At 44.6% G+C, this 22,506-nt stretch overlaps 1 protein-coding gene across 1 annotated transcript in view; it reads left to right on the top strand.

Annotated features, from left to right (window-relative positions):
• Positions 1–7,887: 7,887 nt before the first annotated feature.
• The window catches only part of LOC1274241 (ras-related and estrogen-regulated growth inhibitor), a 53,823-nt gene continuing 39,204 nt past the window's right edge, over positions 7,888–22,506 (top strand). Inside the window, exon 1 of the mRNA XM_061644888.1 lies at positions 7,888–8,833. The gene's annotated coding sequence lies outside the window, so the exon portion shown is untranslated. The remainder of the gene's footprint in view (positions 8,834–22,506) is intronic.

Genomic DNA, 22,506 nt, shown 5'->3' with positions numbered 1-22,506 from the left:
AGCAAATGTGCAAGTCAGTTGGGCCCTTTTAAGATCGCTTTCGTTTTCGCTCCTTCATCTTCATCATTTTCACACGTCAGTGCTGACGTTTCCGCGTGCCCTGGTTCGAATTGCATTCGTCCGTCGAGACGCGCACACTTGGCGGTCCAGAACGTTGCACGATGCGAGAACACCTCGCCTACGGTGTCAGATCCTTCGGTTGGTCGAACCAAAGCGCACTTGTCTGCATACGATCGTTGTATGGTGCCGAATGGCAGGTGATCGTACAGCCGACACTTAATAATCACTGTAAACAGGCAGCACGGTACGGAGCGTTACCTGTAGTACGCTGCTTGCTCGCAAACATCCTGTATGCCGAGGTGTCTGTAACGTCTGCAAGTGTTTGGCAGGTGGTGCAGAAGATCGTCTTAATTGAATGCGGTGTGAAAACGATACACTACTTGTAGCGGGAGGATGTAAAACAAACACCTGGACCGGTTTGTTCCAAAGCACGGGGTTTGGCGTCCACACTGCGGAAGAGATTGGAGCCAACTCCGCCATCAACCCTTGATGTAGGTGCGATTCGGGCAGCATCCAACGAACGCGGTCGGTAGAAATGCAATGGAATTTGCATCCTAATTGAGTTGCAACCAAATCTAATCACAGCGATTATTGCGTAGCAGCTTTGATGAAGTCATCGGGAAAGGTACGGATGCTGGATTTTTGCAATTTAGCCTAATAACTCGCCGCTCGCCTGTCGGTGCAATCGGAACGAAAGCGACATTAATGATGTTGGCATTCCGCCGTGGATCGTGGACCGACAGTGATATGATCCTATTAGCTTCTCAGCTGCAATCCTGTTTGGACCGGGGGGCCGGACCTGGAACGGCCTTCGGTGCGTAATGGGTGCTATCGATTGACCGGTCTGCGTTTCTGATTATGCAACCGGGCATAGTGCCGTGAGGTGGTGTGAGGTACGATCCATTGCCCGGCGTTCTGTGACGTTAGAAATCTTCATTCGATATGCTACGATAGATGTTTATTAAGAGACTCGCTAGAGACAGTATGATATTAAATAAAGGATGCAAAAGTTGGACAAGTTGGAAATATAAGCTTCCAGAAACGGCTTTTGCGGACCATACATCTAATCATTATATCATTCTTCCAAACAGTACTATGATTTCGATTCAATAATTGCCTGATTACTGGTGTAACACACCTTGCTTATAGTAACGCAAAAAGTGGTAACGTAAATAAAAGTGGAAATTTCAGGAAGAAAGCACTTTAAAATAGATGTATGCTGTTATACTGAGCCTAATTGAAGAAACATGAATGAAGTAAATTAATAACTTTATTCTTCAATATGTTATTTCGATTGCATACGATTGTAACGTATCGATTACATAATCTTTTTGATTTAACCTCTTTATGTAATTTATCCCCATTGAATTCATACATAAAAGCAAAGTGTTGAGTAATTTCCCAATATAAGCTTAAATTGTCTCTTAAAAATTCACTCCCATTGTATTTTTGAATTTTTTTCGATGCTTTACTCCCTATACAAAACAATAAAAAGTATAACATGAGCAGCATTTTGTTGCATAAAGTCGTTGCAAACTTTGGTGCAGAAAACTTGAAAACCATTCTTATATCCGTTGAGTTCTCCTGCAGTACCGCATTGTCCGTTTATAAGCTTCGGTATCCGGTATCTTACAATATTCACTGACATTGAATTGATCACCCCATGTTTCCGATGCTCTCGCTTCTTCAATCGATCATCCAACGGTGGAGTTTTCCTCCAGTCAATTGCATCATCAAACCATCGCAGCCCCTGATCTGCTTTGGGAATTCCTCTCTCTCTCGACAAATGAACGCAAAAAAAACACACACACACGCACAGAGAAACCAATGGATTCAGCTGAACCGGTAACTGCCAAGAAGGCGTCCAGTAGGCTCGGCAGGGCGTCGTGGCTAAAATTCCAACCAAACATCGTTCGCTCCATCAAACCCCCAGCATCAAACCAGCCATCATCGAGATCTGCGCGAACGGGTACACTCATAAATCATGCACACAGAGAGCGTGCAAGATGTCGTCCCACGTTGGCAAATCTACTAGGCAGCCATAACAAATCAGCATAACTTCTAATTTGTGATGTTTTTTTTATATTTATATTTTATATCCACTAGCGGGTTATTGTACCGTGTCCAATTCGTCGATGAACAAGGGCCCCGCAACGGGTTTGAAGGTAGGAAAGCGTCGGTCGAGCAGTTCAGTGCTCGATGCCGTTGTACACACGAGACACGAAGATTCGGGGAGTGAAATTAAAGCTAAGCAGCAAGAGAGTGATGGCACTTAAAAGTAGCATAACACTACCTAGCAGATTCCATCACAGCGTAAGGGAAGAAATGGTGATCGTAAAAACGATCGCACGAGCGCCACCTCCGAGGCGTGAAACTTGTACCCAAGTGTCCAGTGTCCCGTTTGGGCAGTGGAAAGCAAAAGACGTGCAGCCGATGTTTTCAAGCAGTGCCAGCGATCTCTCATATGCTGACGAATACGAAACAAAGCCACATACAACAACAAAAAATCTGCAAAATTCAAACGAACATACATGCGGGACCCACACCGGAACAATGTCCCTCGTTCACCGGGGTTTGATCGAATTCGATCGACTACTAAAAAAAAACCTCAAGCCACCCATCGAAAAGGTGTCTTGCGTTGCCGTGGCCAGCGATTATGTGACGCAGTGCGGTAGTGAGTCGAATCCGAAATGGTGCAATTACGGTGTGCCGATTGTGACAGCATCATCAGCAGACAAAATGACAACGGGAAACTGGGAGCGAAGGCACCACGGGAAGGGCACGGGACACGGAACGGGCGGAGGTTACGAAGATCGCGCACCCCATCCACGTTCGCTGGCACCCTCGCTCGCGAAAGTGATTGTGTGAAGGCGTAATGTTGACCGTTTTGTTTGCGTTTTCGGCCAACCGGCGGGGCCGGTGACGCGTAATGGCGATGCTGATGATGACGATTCGCGATGAATGGCAATGGAAGGAAGACATTTCGCATTAGCTGGATAAATGATTACGCGAACGCGTCCGGAGAATGATGAGCGTGAGAAAGTTGGCAGCTGGGTGGGTGAGACACACGGTGGTCACATTGCAGTAACCTGAAACGAAATTTATTATTTGTTTAATTTTGTCACCTGAAACAAAAAGTATAAGAATGAGATGAAATATATATTTTTTATAGTTGCTTTCCTTTAACTTACTTTTCGGATAAAACAAAAAGTAATACACAAAAAATCAAACAATCAAACTTTTGGTCAAAATGAGGGGTTTCATCAATTTTAATCTTTCAAAAAACGCGTTTTCAAAGCAAAACGCTTTTCCTTACTGGACATAAGTAATGATAACAAAACAACATATTGATCCTGGAAACTAAAAACATATTCTTCCCATATACATATATATCTCTATAACAGCTCTATAAAAGTGTGCAATTTGCCAAGTCTAAATGCGAATCCAAAGCATTTTAATTATGTACATACTCATTGTATGGTACAAACAGCCGAAGGGAATGCTCGAGTTCTTGGAACGGTGGTGTAATGCATGGCAAAGAATGTCAAAAACAATTCTACCACTCTTGGTCCATTACATCTGAGCGCTATACACTAATACGCGGCTAGCAAACATTTCATACACTAATGACCTAAAAAACAACCGCTCCAGCTGCATCATGTCCAAAAATCAGCCAGACTCCCCGCGGGTGTTCCAAGCGAACATTATTGCAAACTGTGGCTGTTTTGTTTTTGTTTTTGTTTTTTTCAAACAAACCCCCAAGCACACACTTCTCACGATTTCGCACTGGAGGCCCTTCGTTTTGATCCTTCTTATTACAATTCCCAGCGCAGGCAGCTTGGCTCGCAGGCATGTCTTCGCCTGTCTGGGCCTTTCAAGCCCGTCTGCTCGAGAAGCACTCCAGCCAGAGGTAAGAAAAATAACGCATTTACCAAAACATAACGCTTGCCGTCGTTCGCCGTGGCATTAGTGTACCCCTCAACGCACCCTGTCGAGTCCCCTGCGCGCCGGTAGGTTTAGAACGCAAACGCTCTTCTGGCCGCAGACCAACAGAACAGAATCCAACCGTCGAGATCGTGCTCGATTGCTGACGTGCGCGTTTGTATGCGGGCGAAACGCAGGCAGGCCCTTTCCGATGTGCTCATCCTCCGCTCGACTCCGGGCTCCGGTGAGTAATCGCATCTAACAACCCGTTTATGGGTAGAATAAACTAAAATAAAACGATACATCTGCGCTAATAATGTTTCCCTCCGTTTTGGGAGGACCGTTGCGACGCACGCAACTGCAGACTGCGGGAGAGGACTGGAGGAAGAAGAGAGGGGCAAATTACAAGTTACCGCCATCGGGAAGCATTATGAACCCACGGTACCTCACCGGTAGTGGTTGCAGGGGAGCAGTGGACCGCGCATGACCGTGTTGCAATTCAATGTCAGCAATTTGTTAGAAAAATGTTCCGTGCAAAGGTCGATTCTGCGAACGCCGTTATCTGCGCTGGTGCTACAAGATGCCTTCCACCTTGAACCGCCCCGAACCGAACCTGCTGCATCCATCTATTGTTTCTATTTATTGTACCTATTTTGTGCTAATAGCCACCAGATGCAACATATGCCCCTTTTATTGCATATGTGCAGTTGAGAACAGAACCGTTCCTTGCGGTGCGTAGTCGGGGTCTGTGAAGCGGGGACAGGGAAGAGTGTCAGCACACGTCTGACACGGTTGTTGCGATACAGACCGCGGCCCAGACCGCGAACGATCGTCTACCGAGGGGTGGAACGGAGAACAGGGGGGTCTACGTACAAAGCGCAGACATTACCACCGATGCACCTTGTACGACGCGAGTCGCAGCTTGGGCAAGAATCAGGTGGATCAAGTTTCCTGATGCTGTGCGCCCCGATGCACTGGCGGGGGAGCTCCGAAGGCACAAGGATGCTTGACACCGTTCTGCTGCTCTGTGGTGGTCATGGACAATTACACGTGCATGCGCACGGACGGAGCTGCGATCACATTGCACGCCGATCTATCGACCGCTTCGGCTGGCGGATGACGTTCGACTTTCGAGCGTGGGAATGACAGAGAGGTGCACTGATCGCGGTGGTGGAGGATATTTATATTATTTGACTCTTCCTTACATGCGCACACACACACACACACAAACACTCGACGCACACCGAGAGAACAACTGATCGCAACCGATCGTTCTGAAAGCTGCTGTTGCGCGTCTACAAGTCAGCGCGGTGCGGCTGTGGTTTGCGCCCCAGCAGCGAACAGGAGAAGGAGCAGTTTTATTGGCAGGTAATTACGGTTCCATATCGATTTCCTAATGCTACCTTCCTTGGTGCGACCTGCACCGCGTGTAGCAACGGTACGTGCTCAGCGCATCCTTTGTCTAGTGGCTCTAGTCGCCGGAGGGGGAGTCAATGCGAGGTTAAGTTATGGTAATACGCGACAGACATGTGAAGATAAGGAAAAACGGCCAATGAAAGAATGTATTTACACGCTCGAATAAACCAATCACTTGTCGCTGGTTTATGGTATTTACAGAGACAAAACCACAAACATATTTTGTTTGTTATCTCATTAAGATGTAGAGTCATGCCAATGCCCTGTTTCAAAAGCATAGCCGTATTTAATAAGACAGCATAAACAGAAAAAAATGTCGCTGGTATGTTGCTTTTTTGTTTTTAAATTATGATTTTCATGTACCAAAAAGCTCTGCGTGGTGTACTTAAATCCACGATGATTGGAATTATATACCTATTATCTTTGCTTTCATTTGTAGAAGGAAAATCCGATTAATGTCCGCTTCGCGATTTTAGTGATATTTATCCGCTATCAAATAAATATCGCTAAAATAGCAATATCTTCGTATCGAAACCAAATACTAAGATTGTGAGTAAAGAAAAAATCAGTATCGTTTGTTAGTTTTATAGTTGATGTAACAAATATGTTGCACTAACAAACAACGGAAACTTGACACTTGATGTTAGTCAACTAAATAAAATCTAAATAACTTTTTTTAGGCCACATAATAATTCACTCACTGTTCTTGGTTCTTACTACTCTATTTCTTGGTGCAACGATTTGTTTTTGCTTCATTAATTGACATATTTTATTGTTTATACAGTCTGCAGTTGCGTTTGAGCCGGTCTCGTAGTACAGTCGTCAACTCGTACGACTTAACAACATGCCCGTTATGGGTTCAATCCCCAAATAGACCGTGCCGCCATACGTAGGACTGACTATCCTGCTATGGGGGGAAATCAATTAGTCACTGAAAGCCAAAGCCCACTAGTGGTACAGGCAGGCCTTGACCGACAACGGTTGTTGAGCCAAAGAGGAAGAAGAAGAAAAATTGTTTATGATATGAAACAAAATATTAATAACAACAATAACTAGAACAGTCTCCAGCAAACAGGAGAATCTCAGATGTTAAATTAATAAGTCAATTTAACCATTTACTAAAACAAAAACAAAAATACATCCGAAGCAGCATCAGAGACATCATGAACCCCACGTGCTACATTTAGTTGGTTGTTTGGCTCCCTATTTGGCATGACAATGATATGTTATTTTAAATAAGGCTAAACTGTATTGGCGTAGACTTTAAAAAAGGCGCGACCATCTGTTACTAAAATTTAAATTTAGTGTTTTATCAGTGGTTCAAAATTGTGTTTAATAATTTCACATCAGTCTGTAGAATTCTCAGACACGAAGACAAGAAATCGATCGAAGCGGAAACGATCGAAGCGGATGTCAAAATGACATAAAATGATCGTTTTCCTACATGTTTTTATAACATTTTACCAAACTATATGCATAACTGATTAGCACACTTTTGAAATAAATTAAAACAATTGCTGTTTCTAATCAAATGCAACCATCGTTCCTCTTCGATCGAGCTTGGGAAAGCGGCTGAATAATAGCAATAATGATAACAAGAAACATTCAATACACAACGCATATTTATCAAAAACTGATGAAATATACCTTATTTTACTGTCCGCCAAATATGAATGCTGTAAATAGCAATAGTACTATAATTACATTATTCTTCAATGATCTTTTGCAACTGTACACGCCTTGAAAAAGCAAAACCATCGCACATGAACGCTCCGTACAAAACACGTACGCTCTCCCAATTTCACACCACGTAAATAAACGCAAAACGATTGCGTCTAATTCGGTGTGCACTTCGCGAACAAACGCGCTACAAGCTTTGCGCATTAATAATCGCGCATAACTCATTGCCAATCGATAATTGCTTTTCGCACCTCTGTGCGCCGCCCTACGGCAACTCCCGGCACGAAAAAGGATTGGGTTTTGCATTCGCGTACACATATATTTTTGGTAATAACATGTGCCTCAGGTGCTCCCATTCCGAAGCACCGTCCGCATATGCTCTCTGGCCGATTAGAGCGTGGTGTGAACAGACACCACCGGCAGCATAATTGTACATTTGCTGCCACATTATGCTGTGCGTTTGGGAATGGTGCCGTTTTGCTTGCATTAATCGTCGCCCGCCGATCTTTGGCAGTCGCCCGCCGGTCCAACGTCCCGGGTGTTGCCCCCATGCGAGGAAGGGATATGGTGAGCTGGTTGCGTTCTACCCGATTCATGCTGCAACCTCACGTGCGGTGGTTCGTTGTGCGAGAGCATAGCAGACGAAATGGTGTAGCGATCTCACTTTCGCACTTTTCGCGCCGTGGCGCGTGTTGGGCTGGTGGACAGATCCGTTTGGCGACGCGGAGATGGTAAGATGCTATCCCCGGGGCCAGCGGCGGAACGACTGCACCTAGCCGGCAAGCCACCAGGCGGGCAGTGCTCAGTCGTTGTTTTCGCTGCGATCTGTTCGCGTCTCGGTTTCGGCTGCTTGGCTTTCGGCGTCACGCGTGTAATACGCCCGTGTTTGGCTAGACTTGTTTGCGAGTGGTTGGTGTCGATTTGCTTCGCGGTTTCCGCTTCCTTTCACACAGAGTGCAGTGCAGTGGTGGTGTACTGATCGCGTCGATCGAGTCTGCGTGGTAAGGTCGTAGTACGGCCAGGGGGGACGAACGCGCTGTGACCGTTCACAGCGCCGTGTGCAGTTCGTGAGGGAACCGGTGAGTGCGGGCTTTACAGTGTTTTGGACCCGTTTCCCTCTCTTGCTCTCTCTCTGTGTGTCTCAATCTCGCTCCGTTTGAATGGAAGGTTAGAGAGCACAGCGTTTGACAGGGTTCGTCTTCTGCTTCCATCCGTACGCGTGCAACGCGGGCCATCGAACTCGTACTTTCATCGTCTGGACACTCAAGTTCGGGGTCTCCAGTCACGATCGCGCCTTGAACACGCAGACTCCTTTTTGCACAGGTTTCGCCACCGCATTTCTTCCCCTCTCCCCTTCCCCTTCCTACCTCAAGCGTGCTGGCGAACGTGAATATGAAAGTTTAAATCGAAATCCGGGCAACGTTTTTGTGCGACCCCAGCGGAAACAAAGAGCCAACCGTCCGGTTCGACCTGGTTCAAGTGCGGCCGTGCACCGTATCGATCGCGTAGGCGTTGTAGAACGATCCCGAAAAGGAAAAGGGAAGGAACAAACCCCCACAGTGCAACAACAGCGGCAGCAACAGCCAAAACAAAACAACCAAGCACACTGCAACGGGTCGCCAACTACACGTGTTAGAAACTCGACCACTCCACAGCGCTCGTACAGCAAGGCGAAAGTGTTTTCGATGACTGGTGAAAAAGACTAAAACGCACGACGACGTCGATCAAGTCCTGAACACCCGCTCCTTGGAAGGTAAGCTCATGAATGCATGCACGCGGTGGTCGATTCGGGCGAGTCGCGGAAGGAAACCGCCCAGCAACAGAAACAATTTCATTCATTCATGTACAAAGACAATCCCGGACGTGGCGGGTGAGACCCAGCTGGCAAAATGGTAAATGGTAGGTTTCGGTGGCTATCTGAGGCGGCAGGTGCAGTGGTCCGTGTGGGCCGGTAGCCTGACCTTTGCAGTGTTTAGCTTCCAGATCCGATCGGAACGATCGCGGAACGGCACCCAGACTACAAGCCGACCGCGGGGTGATCGTTCAAATGATTAAGATCTCAGATAAACTGTACGTGCAACTCGGGTAACTCTTGGGAAGGGGTAAAACGATTGGAATGCTGTAGTACTGAAGAGTGGTTTGAATCCGTCGGCCCTGTCCGGTACGGTTATCGGGACACGTAGGGGCGCACGTGTGGGTCAAACGTTTTAACTTTCGACAGAGAAATAAGTAATCGGTTTGCATTGAGATCCCAAAATACCCCAGTGCTTGTTGAACGAGTATTTTTTTAATTCAATTGTTATCTTAAAATGTACGAAAAAAGCATAGTTGTAATGGTTGAAATCCCTGTCTGTGCTGTGATTATTGCAAATATCTTTCAGCAATTTAATGAACACAAATAAAGATAAAATTGGAAGCATCCCCGTTTCCACGAAATCCTAACAAATCAGTAGCAAAAACTCCAAAACATTAGTTAATACTGAATTCTAAACGATTGGGGAGATATATGACCAAGTTAGCAATTTACCAAAATCTAATCTGACAATTCTGGTGGCAAATAAAGACATGTTGTGGTCATCTTCGACCCAGAATGCGTCCGATCTTCAACAGTTAAAATATTGATTACAGAGTTTTACAAGTCACTTACAAAAGTAAACATTGAGGCTTTTCACGATTCCAGTCAGCTTTTTGTATGGAGTTTGACAGTTGGACGCTGAAATTATGTAAACACTCCATACAACATCACACAAAAAACTAGCCTGCGATTTTCAGTCTAGATTATTTCAGCCTCAAAGCTAGAATTAGATTGGAGTACCTGCTCGAAAAAATGGCAAAACAAGGTGGTGTTTACATTTATCCCAAGATACATTTAAGAGATCAGGTGATGGAATACAGAATCAAAGTGTATGTAGTCCAGGTGGTCTCATAGCATGTTTTTTTTAAGAAAATTTGAATATCACTTTTTGACAGAATGGGTGAAAACTTTTGCCCAAACAAGCTTTCTGGAGGCTTGACGAATACACAAAACACCCTTAAAGTCTTTATTCAGAACGATGAAAATCACTCTTCTTAATTCATACACCTTGAGATTATTCCACCTGTATATTATACCGACTTAGATAGCTGCTCGAAAACTGCAATACAATACAAACGGCTGACATGCTGAAATTTCAGCCTAAGAACTTAAAACGGAAAGGACCCCATTGTTATTCGCCGCGTGCAAAATGTTATTCCACATAGACATTTGACATTTCATCATCATAATAATTTTTAATTTCTTCAGCATGATTTTCAACCCGACTCCAACTGGATTGAGTTTGACAGTTCTTTGTTATGTGTTGAGAATCATGCGTTGAAACTGAAATTTCATTTTGAAGCAATTACACAATTTGACAGCTGATGAAAAACATCTTGGAGGTGGAGAATAATGATGTGCACATTCGAAGGTGACTTGGAAAACCCTGGAGTTGAATGGAGTTGAAATTACTTCATTTAAAAATATAAATCCATGATTAAAACTAGAACTTTGGAATTAATTACTCCATAAACCTAAAGATTCACTCGTTTTGGACATATGCGTAAGAATTGTTTGACAACAAACGTACGTTGTTATCAAATACCAAAATCATAGTTCATAGTTCAATTCACTAAAAAGAAAAAGAGGTTTCTTCATCGATTTCTTGTTGATCTTTTTTTCACCAATCGCTTAGTAAAATTGAATTCGCTACTAGTTTTATGTGGATTTATAAGCATTTCCTTTGAGTTTCTTCACTACGATTGAGCAAAGATCACTACTGTTCGATATAAGAGAGTTCTGCATTGTTGAGAAGATTGTGGTCTATCTAAACTTTGCATCGCTGCAATAAAGAATTCCTTTGTAAATGAGAAGTTTGCTTTTTTTAATGTGCTTACAAGTATGTTCCGTAGAAAATAAATGTTTTGCTGAACAAGATATTTAAAAGAATTCATAACGAATGAGGATTGACCGAATGATCCATACCAGAAAAAGTACCAGATTGCAAGAGTAATAATCATAAAGATTTATATACCGATTTATATACACCTCAAAAATCATTATGACAAATGGAGATTTTAGTTAGCAAAACAAAAAAGAAATGGAGGAAGACATGACCCAACAATTCAGACAGTATATGTGCGAGACAAACATAAGCCACTCATCTTTTCCACCTCGCGACGGCTCTGCTGTACAAGCCAGGTTGAAAGTTTAGTTTCGACCATCTCATTCGAAAATCGTTGTATCATTGAAGTTGAGCTGTTGAAAAATCGTTTCATCTCACTGAACCGCTGGGGGTTAATGCTGGGGGAATAGTAAGTGAAAGTCTTAGAACAACCACCATCATTAATCGGCCTGATCGACGGTGCAATCCATTGACGCCCTCACAGTAACCTTTCCCTCATCTTCGCTCTCTGTCTCTCCCGCTTCCCCATCTGCCTTTGACGCTGCTCTTGGTGCCATTACCCGCGCGCCCTCCCAATAGTATGGCCGTTGGCGTTGTGCGTGTAGCGCTGGCATTGGTGTAATGTCGATGTAACGACACTGGTTGCGCGCTGTTATGACATTTTATTGCCCGCCAGTTACAGTAGTCACTGCGTCTGCAGACCCCTTTCTGGTCGGGATCCGGCCCGGGCTGGGAAGAGGAGCCGCAACGCGATGGGACTGCGCCAACGGAAAGCAGTGCACATCGGGCGCATGCCCACACTTTCACCTACGTGAAACGAGATCAAAGATCATGTGACAAAGTGGGCAAACGCTGCCGTCAACACGTGTGTGTGTAAGTGTGTGTGATTGCGAGGGTAATTGTAAAAATTTCATTTCATCATCATGTACGTTTTGCGCATGTAGGTGGTCCCGCTTCTGGACGGTTCCTGGATTGTTTTGCGTTGCTTCTACAGGGCTGGGAGAGAAGGGAAACACTCTCCCATTAACATTGTTTTGGACTGGGTACTGCAGCTTCCTAGTGCAACCTTTTCCATCTACTGCCACACATACAAATGCAGCCTGTGCTGTTCGATCAGAGTTCAGAGTAAGTCATCTGCCGGAGGAAATTCCTCCGCGGGAGTTGCAGGATTCCAGGCAGTGAAATGGCAATTTCTCACATCGCGTGTTAGATCGCCGGTACGCGTGGCGTGGGAAATGCAAATTTCTAACGGCTCTATTGGCTGCAGCGACAAAGCGCAATTTTATTGCCATCCCACGAACAGAGAGGCGCAAGAGGGGGGGGGGGGGAAGGTCTTCGGATGCGAATGGTCGTAATCTATGGTTGCTGTACATGCAATTCATCTGTTAGCGGTTAATGTGAGTTGCAACGACTTCGGTCGGTGGCCAGCGCGGAGTAATGACCGGCTAGGGGTTTAATTTTTTAATATCCGATAAATGCAATCACGCTGTCGTTCGGGGGAGCATTTCAATCCGGGGAGGTTATAATTTATGACGTATTGTTTGCGGAAATGGCTCTCTTTCTCGATGACCTTTGGACATTCCGATAAGAATGAGAGAAACTTTTTGCGAATGTACGCAACTGAAAGGGGAAGGGATTGTTGTCTAATTGTTTTATAATAAGCCAATAGCTAAATTGATATGACTGACCTCTGTATGAGTATGAAATTTATTTCTATAAATTAATAAAACATTCGATTAGCTGCTAATGATTACAATTTCTTTCCATTTCGATGTCCCACTTGTGCTCCCATACTCACTTAATTTTCCCTACACCCAGTAAGACTTCTGCACTTCGCCCAATGCACAGACGTCTTTCGATCCATCTTAAGATAATCAATCTTAATCGACCACGAGCTCCATCAAAACGACCACAGCAGGACACGGGTCTTTTAAACCCATTCAAACAAACCCTCTATCGTCAAGCTGCCCCTACGGTGGTTCTACGTCCGTTTTGGCCGGCCAGTGTACGGAACTGAAGGTGCACTTTCAATTTAGCTAAACGAAGTAAAACAAAAGCAAATGGGAAAGATAAATCCGAGAGGCCAAAGGGCCTCCTTGAGGACGTGAGGGGAAAAGATGACTCATCAGATAACTCGATCAATTTCGCTTTCGCACGAAACGGAATGGGGCGTTTAGGAAGACGCTAACTGAAGCTCACCGGAAGACTGCACTGCTGCCCAGTGAGTGAGGCAACGTGCAGCCGTCACTCTAATGCCTTTTGCTTGAATGTTGTTTGCTGGTGCGCTGTGAACGATGCAATGTAAAATGGGCGTTTGGGTCTGTGGCAAGGTTGTTGTGGCCGTGATGTACAGTATCTGATGCGAGATTGAGAAGGAAGAGAAGAGACAAAAAAAAACTCGCTGGTTGGCGTGGCTGGGGGTCGGTAAAGTGGAATCCACCGTACACCGATCTTCCGAAACCTCGAATCATGCATGCACCGATGCACGGCAAGCTGTCAGCTCGTCTCGATCCTCCTTGAGTTCACTGTTGTGTTTGTAGCTGTTGATGTTTAATTGGGAAGAAACGTAAGCTCGTACAAAGAATTTCAGGAATTATTTTGTCCAAAAAATATGCTTAATTTGAGACTCCCTTTGCACATGACTGTGCAACACTGAACCTTCCAAACAGCTGTCCATTTGACTGCCCTTCACTCAAATGCAACCCTTTTCTCCTAGGGCCGTCTTGTGAACAAACGATAAAACCCTTTAAAGGAACAGAAGAAAACAACCTGCCCCAAACCGGCGATCATCCAGCGATCCGAATAATCCGAAAGCCACACGCTCACCGAGGTAGACAAACGCAAATTAGAAACGACGTAATGGACGCGGGAGATCGGTAACGGATACGCTTTGCTGCCGCATCCAATCCAGCGCAGCGCTCGTCGCTTCACAACAGCCAAGGGATCATCCATTAAGTTCCTATGCTCCCCTGCTTTTGCTCGTGGTTCCATTTGGCGAAAGGCCTCGAGGGAACCTTCACCGCAGTACGGCTCCGTGAGGCGTGCGCCAAACGGGATCACTGCTCCAAAGCCAGCGGAGGCACTGCACTGAACGGTTACGGGTGGGAGAGATGAATCTTTGGAGACGTGTCGATAATAATTGCCCGTGTGCTCGTGGCGTGGAGTTTTATGCTTTATTTCAAACCATTTTCCTCCTCCCAAACTCCCTCAATCGTGGATCGCTTTTGACGGTCACGAAACATCATGAAGAAGGATGTGACGAATCGACGCTGTGTAGGCGATGGTCATTAAACATGTTTCGCCCAATTTCTTCCGCATGCAACAGAGCGAGCTTTCGTTTGCATTCGGAAAGAATAGCTTTATCGGCAACAGGGTGTAAATGTGACATGCTACACGTGCAAGATTAATACCACCACGTAAAGCGTGAAACTGTTCTTGATGCAACCACAAAATGCCTCAGAACTTGATTTTTTCCAACACAACCATCACTAGAACGGTGTCATTCGCCGACTTCTGCTGGCTGCTTTTGGTTGGAGCCGAGCGACAAAAATCATCAGCTCGATCCGATGCGAGGCTAATCCGACACTAATCTGTAGCTTCTGAGCACGATTACAGCAACGGTACTCGTCGGTCGATGGTGGCGCACTAATGCGGATTGATGGCATCCCAACTCGGCCCTTTCGGGAGTTGGTGTACAACAACAAACACAAACAACGGAAACAGCGAAAAGAAAGCATCGGATAAGCAGCATCAGCACACTGGTCGAGAAATTAACTCATCTCACCCTCGGTTTCCAGATGCGACCGTAGGTAGAAATGTAATCTTCTTTGTAATTCATGCACCATTACACAGCCATCGAGTGACACGTTAAGGTTGCCTGGTGAATATAAATCGCTACGCTCTGCCCTCATATCCGCAGGCGAAAGGCAAGTTCTTTCCCTTAAATCTATCGTTCGAATTAAGGAATGAAACGAAAGAGGAAACGAGGGAACTGATAAACGAGGGAAAGAAACGGAGAGCGACACCCCAAACATGCACATGAATCGAAACCGCGTGATTTGAGCCGTTGGTTTGTAGATCGTGCTACATAAATCACCGAACAGGATGCGGAGCACTGGCAAAACGCGCGAGCTTAGGTGACTTAGAACGGACCTCAGCGTTTTGTGTGTTTTCGTTCTTGCACACAATCGTATCCCTCGTTTCAGGCGCTGCCGTGTAGACGACATTCCACTGTTAACGTTCGCCCTTTTCCATTTCCTCCGCGGTGACGGTTCGGCAAGGGATCGAGAGCCTGAGAAAATTGGATTCGATTGCCGAGGTACACATGCTTTCGTGTCGGTTTTCGATCCACCCACCGTATCGAATGGCTCTAACCTCAAAACGTCAACCACGGAAGAAGGGAACGTTCTTGTCCGTGACGTTCTAAGACGTTCTGGGTTGACGTTCTTTAAAATGGGGTTTGGCTCGATCTGCATCGAACCCGAACCGAATTGGCTAAGCGATCGTGCCCTTCTAGCCCGTCCCGGGGGACAAGAAGCAGGCCGGCAGGGTGGAATAGACAGCAGCTCCATTAGTGTTTTACCGGTCGCAATCCTGAACTATGCGCGCGGTCGTGACATTCGGCGAACCCGCGGGAATCTTTCCTCCCCTTTCTGTTTTCGCATTAACCTCCACCGCTGAAAAACAAAACCGGACCGCATCCGTTCACTCGTGGTGTGGCCGAATGTTTCATGACGTGTTCTTGCACTGCTGCACGTTGGGAAAGTTGTAGGTGCAGATATGGCGACATTCTTCCACCCATGCACCACCGACTCCGCGTGGAATCTCGATCTCGGGGCGGGGGCAACGATCGCTGGGAAGGTTTCCCCAAGTGGCCGTCGTGCTGATGCACTGTGGCTTGAATTTATGATTGCCAAAGCGAAACGGGTGGTCCGCACCACTGAGGAAAGCAGATCCTGTGTAAACAGCGTTTCGCGTCAAAAAGGTGCTTCCCGATGGTGCAAGTGGCTTGTTTTCGGTGCAAAATCGTTTTGTCATATTCACTTGTTAAACAACGCGCGTGATTAATGTTTTGATATCCTGCCGTGATTTGGGAAGGGCGGTGTGCCTTCAAAACACACGCCTAAGTGTTGTGAAGAAGGATGTACAGTGTCTTACGCCAAGGGAGGGAACTAGGTGGTAGGTGAGTTGGTAGTGAAGGGTATAAAGATACACATACCGCATGATATATCATCCCACCAGGATACGGCCAGTGGTTGACAGGGCCGATTGCAAAATGTGTGACCTCTTTGCCATCATCAATCATGCTCGGGAAAGAAGTTGACCCTTTTGCTAAGGACGTTGAACCGAATGAAAGCGAGAGAAAGCGATGCAATGATTTGTTGAGCCCCACACAGTTCTGTAACATGTGCATATTTTTCTTCAAAGCTGTGAAATGTGTCAACCCCACTTTTGACTTACTGTAGTTTTTTTAGAGATCAGGTTATGAGAATGGATACTAAGAAAGAATCTGTTACAAAAGATGTGAAATTAATTATAGTTCTGTTATTTTGGGAGGTGTTTCAATTTTCATTGAATCATTCAAAATTTCTTCATGAATCATGAAGTGTTGTGTTTGATTAACAAAAGCTTTAAAAACGCTTTTGTAAATTAAAAAAGGAAAAATAAATTCTATTACTTGCGTTATAGCAGTAATAAAGATATATTGAATTTAATACATTTTTAGATTGATTATTAGAGATTGTAGCGATTTTCATCTCATTACTGATGGCAAGTCAGTCTGCCACACTATTTGCGATTTGTAATCGATTCAACTGTTTTGACTGGAGTCGACTATTTTATTATAAGAGAAATAGCACAATGCTTAATTGAGTAATGTAATTCATTAGAGTCGTCCTCGATGGATGGTTTGTTTGCCGAACGGATGTAAATGATGATTAAATATGATATATTAGAATGTTTTTCGATACATGTTGCTATCATAATTTCAATTGAGTCCCAAGTGGTGTGCCCAAATGACTCCTTAACAATCATCCTCTCAAGTGCTGGTTGGGAAATTCAACAAATGGTGTGCAAATTAACGAGGTACCCAACAAAAACAGACCTAAGCAGTGAAGTCAGATTGTAACTGTTTAGCTATTTAGCATATTTTTATATTTATTCTGGTTCACTGTCAGCCATTCCAATAATTTATAAATTTTGTTTACAAAACGATACAATATTGTTGGTACAATATATTCCGAAGGACCTTTACGGAGAAGTTAATTTCCCTTCCAGCGTCACGTTCACCAGTGATCAGCATGAATAGCTGCTTAATATAGAAATATATAGCTTCTAATCCTAAGTGGTCGAACAGAGCTTTACGTCTATTAAAATCGGACAAAAACCGCGCTCAACGCGCCTACCGTTTAAATAATACTTTACACAATCTTTGTGTATATAAATATGCGGCTAAGGCTTATCGTCTTCTTAATCGCCATCTGTATCGTCGCTACGTTCGGCGTCTTCAAATGCGCTTCACTATTGATCCTGGGTCATTCTTTCGTTTTGCGAACTCTCGGCGAGGCTCTGCTAGCCTTCCATCCACCCTGTTTCTTGATCTGTCCTCTGCTACGTCCAATCCTGATATATGTAACCTATTTGCCAAACATTTCTCTAGTGTATTTGTCGATCCTAGTACTTTTAATGTTCCTTTGGACGTAGGCTTGTCTTACACGCCCTCTGATGTGATATCATGTAATTCAGTCGTTGTAAGTGAAAGCCTAGTAAAATCCGCTTTATCCAAACTTAAAACTTCGTTTTCACCAGGCCCCGATGGCATCCCTGCCTGTGTTTTGAAAAAATGTGGCAATACCCTCACTCCTATTCTCACTCGTCTTTTTTCTCGCTCGCTTAGTGTAGGGATTTTTCCTAGTCAATGGAAACTAGCTTGGCTTGTTCCCATTTATAAGAAAGGTGACCGCACACTAGCATCAAACTACAGAGGCATTTCTATTATTTGTGCGTGTTCTAAAATCCTCGAGTCAATTGTCCATTTATCTGTAATGCCTTGTGTAAAAAATTATATTTCTACGGAACAACACGGCTTTATGCCCAATCGCTCAGTGTCCACCAACCTAATGTGTTTTTTGTCTTCTCTATATCACTATCTGTCTAGTGGTAAGCAAGTAGACACTATCTATACCGATTTCAAAGCGGCATTTGACAGTATACCTCTATCATTACTTGTTGCTAAGCTTCGAAAACTAGGTTTCGGTGGCTCTATATTGCCGTGGTTCAACTCCTATCTTGAGAATCGTTCATATGCAGTTAAAATCTGTGGCTCTTTCTCTGAATGCTTTCTTAGTTCTTCGGGAGTCCCTCAAGGTAGTGTCCTTAGTCCCTTACTGTTCATTCTCTTCCTCAATGACTGTACTTCGATCCTTCCTCCTAACGGCTTCTTGCTATATGCGGATGACGTTAAAATTTTTCTTCCTGTATCTTCTACAGCTGATTGTCTAGTCCTTCAATCCTGGCTCTGTAAATTCTCTACATGGTGTGCTTCTAACGGTTTAGTCCTGTGTCCTCAAAAATGTTCCGTCTTGTCTTTCTTCCGATCTTCTACAAGTATAACTCATGCTTATAGTGTCTGTGATGCCCCTATTCCCCGTGCGTCCTTGTCTAAGGATCTTGGCGTCTTCTTTGACCCGAGTCTTTCTTTCAAGGAGCACACGGACTATGTCATCAACAAGGCCAACAAAAGTCTTGGTTATATTTGTCGCATGTCCACGGAAATTCGTGATCCCTTTTGTCTTAAGTCCCTTTATTGTTGTTGGGTCCGTTCCGTACTGGAATATGCCTGTGTCATCTGGTCTCCTGTCCAACTATCTCTGCTCCAAAGGATTGAGAGGATCCAGAGACGTTTTACAAGGATCGTATTTCGTAGGTCGCTGGGTCATCACTCTATTCCTCTTCCTTCGTATGAGGATAGATGCACTTTATTAGGCCTTGCCAAGTTGGAGCACCGCTTCTCGGTCGCTCAGGCTTCTTTCGTCGCTGGCATATTGCTCAATACGATTGATACCCCTTCACTTCTGTCGCGCTTACATTTGTATGCACCTTGTCGCACCTTACGTTATCGTTTTCGTCTCCAGTTACCTATATGTCGTACACGTTTTGCTCGCAATGAGCCTTTTGTAAAAGCTATGTCGTCTTTTAATAGTACTTATGATCTGTTCGATTTCAACATATCCTATCCTGTCTACCGATCCCGTCTTCGCTCCTTTTCCGTACCATAAACTCCTTCCAACTCCTTCGTGAATAATTGTTATACTATAGTCAGTAAGCACTATTGCTGTAACCCAACGTGGCCGAGCAAATAATAAAATCAAAATAAAATAAAATAAAATAAAATAAAAATACCGAACGCAATTGGATTTCATGGAACTGCCCCATTGAGCGCGGTCACACAATCGCTCTCTACCGCTAATCGAATGTCATTCATCCAGTGGAGGAGAAAAAAGCTACATGAAGCTCTGTACCGTGCCAGTAAACGGGGCAATCTCCGCTGGGAAGTGAATTTATCCCGTAGGGTACTCCCGTGTGCAGCTTCCCAAATGGCCAACACACCCTACGCACGTGTTCAGCGGTGGTCTAGGTTTGGCAAGGCATGCTAGCGGGACCGGGCGCCCCACAACAAGCCCCATCGAGGGTGCGCAAGAATTGCTTTGATCTTCTCACGGCACGCTAGGTGAATGGATTCTATTCATCACCTGCGTGACAGCCCAGATTTGACCTGTCATGCGGAGGCTCAAGTGGACGGCTGCCTGCACCAGCCTGCTGCATCCAGCCTGTACCTTTGCGGGTGAACTTTCGAACTATCAACCGCAGCCGGGCCAGCTCGAAGCGTACAGCGTCCCGCACACGAAGGGCTTTCGCGAGATGCACTCTCACTTCCACTACACTGTCCGCATGCGAGTTCTTTCGAGCAGCACGATCAGGGCTGGCTGCGGCTCGGGGGAAACGGCGAGATCAAGATAGACAATTTGCTTCGGTAGGCCGAAGGCGCTGGCAGTGAGCACGATGCATCAACGCGTCGTCGATTTCTTCCCTCGGGATCCGAGCAAGAATAAGGCCCTCCTGATGCTGTTTGAGGCCCTGAGATGCGGTGGTGCTGATGATGATGATGATGATGCATTATCGTCATGCAAATGGTGTTCGAGTACGCAGGTCGAACAACGATGCAGATGCAGATAAGCACACCTACCATCACGAACCGGTGGGAGGCCGGGCGCTGCACGCAACGTCTTCTTCGTTGCCCTGTCGCTCACGGGCAGTAAGTGCTTCGTGCGCCTGGTCGGTAGAGCAGTTAGCGCGCGTCGTCAAAAATGTGCGAACGACAAGAAATTAGACAGGTCGCTGCGTGGCGGTGATGCGCGAACATCGTCGTCCACTGCGGGTTGTGCAGTAAAGGTGCGAAAAAGTGCACAGAGTTGCTGCACGGTGGGAATGTAACGAATTGCATGTTGGCCACAATAGCTGAACAAAGCATTCGAGCGATGCAGTTTCTTTGAAGTTCCTAGTAGCGTTAAAAAGTTTAAACTCATTGTATATTAAATAGCATAACCGAAGAATATCGTCTGAAACCTATGTTATAACATACTCTTTTATCTCAAGCGGTCATAATAAGTATCGTCTGTTATAATGTGATTTTAATTCCGCTTAAAATTTTCATAGATCTTGGCAAACCAGTATTTTTACAGGATTATTCAATCCAACTACACACACATGAATGAGTTAAATACATCTCATGAATATCGAACTTGATCGATATTTGATTGTTAGGGTGGGTCCTTATAGCTGTATTTATGTATCTGATTAGGAACGTTCTCACAAGCCATATCTTTCTTCGCAAATCTTTCTCCCTCCAAGTGTAAAAAAATGATTCGCCAATATTGTTGCGTACACACAATGAATCGTTGGATACAATTATCGTAATTTAACAAAATAATTCGTAAAACACAGGATCTTGTTGCAACAAATTCACAATATACAACGGTCAGAACACTTAGGGCTAGAGAACGATAAAAATACCTTAAATCACAAAAAGTGAGATATTTCTCTGGACTTGTTAAAAAGATTGCAAGCCAATCAGCCATACCGGTGAATTTGTTCGTCGAAAAATATTCGTCGTTCATGAGTAGACAGGGTTGTACCACTAGGTTGGGCAGCACAAAACCTAGACTTTTTTTTTAATTTTCGTTCTAGAGGACTATGGAATGAATGGAAATGAGCATCGCGGAGAACGTTCTCGAGAACGAACGAGTTCACCGATACGGCTGATTTTCTTGCAGAATATGTCGTGTGCGAACGCGACTATTTAGCCGTATCACTCGTTCGTAGTTCACTACTCGTTCGTCGCAAAACATTCGTCGCTCTTGAGTGGACAGGGTTGTATCACTAGGTTAAAGCAGTACAAAATCTAAATGTTTTTCTTATTTTTTATTCTTATTTTTTATTTTTATTTAATATTTTTATTTTATGCAATGAGTGAAAATGAGCGTCGCGGCGAACGTTTCCGGAAACGAACGAGTTCACCGGTACAGCTGATCACTAAAAAAAGCAAAGAGTGTTGCCAGGGAAATGAATGAGGAAAAACGAGGATTAGAAACTGGCGAAATAATTAATCTCACTAGATCTTTAAATTGATGATTCAAGTGCATAAAAAGGAACCAATTAGGCATGAGGTCAAAAAGGGAGGTTCGTTATACACGGGAGCTCATTACACACGCGAAATACGGTAAGTTATCATGGTGCATTATCATGCTATTGGTCAATTGATCTGGCTTACTATAATTTCTACAACGAATATTTGGAAATACCATGGCAAAATATAACCTCTGACATTTTTTTTATATTTGACGATTTTCTAATGTTGGGGATGTGGTCTTGAAAACTTATAAACGTATGCTTCTTAAGCAATCGACCATTTGATAACTTACTATAGCCTCTAAGCCTAAGACACTACCATCTACCAAAATATACAGATGCAGGCTTGTTGGACTTATTTATGGCACAGCAGTGTTACCTACGAGACGAATACATCATGAGAATGAAAACTACCTTTACTAAGCTGGTATAGAATTGACGATTACTATCTTATTGTACGAAATGTGAAATTATAAGGCTGTAAACGTGCGCTTACATCAAGTGATGTTCTGTCGTCATTAAATCAACATTGAAGTCTAACGCATCTTAAGGCGCTGTCCTATAACAAACCCACAGTCCAAAGATACAACATCATCCGAAGCTGCAACCACACTCAAAGCTAGGGCTTCAATAGGAAAAAAGCAACACGAGGACGTCGCCCTATGTTCGCCGCATGTACCCAGTGTCACGCTCGTTGTCGAACGGCTCAAACCGAACCGTGCGGTGGGGACTAATGTTTCACTTTAAACAAGACAAGAAGACAGAAGGTGTTAAAATGTGAATTAGATAATCACGCCAAGTGGAGACGGGATCGGGACGG

This window comes from Anopheles gambiae, chromosome 2 (genome assembly GCF_943734735.2).
Source record: "Anopheles gambiae chromosome 2, idAnoGambNW_F1_1, whole genome shotgun sequence".
NCBI lineage: Eukaryota > Metazoa > Arthropoda > Insecta > Diptera > Culicidae > Anopheles > Anopheles gambiae.
This window is presented reverse-complemented; position numbering and strand designations above follow the sequence as displayed.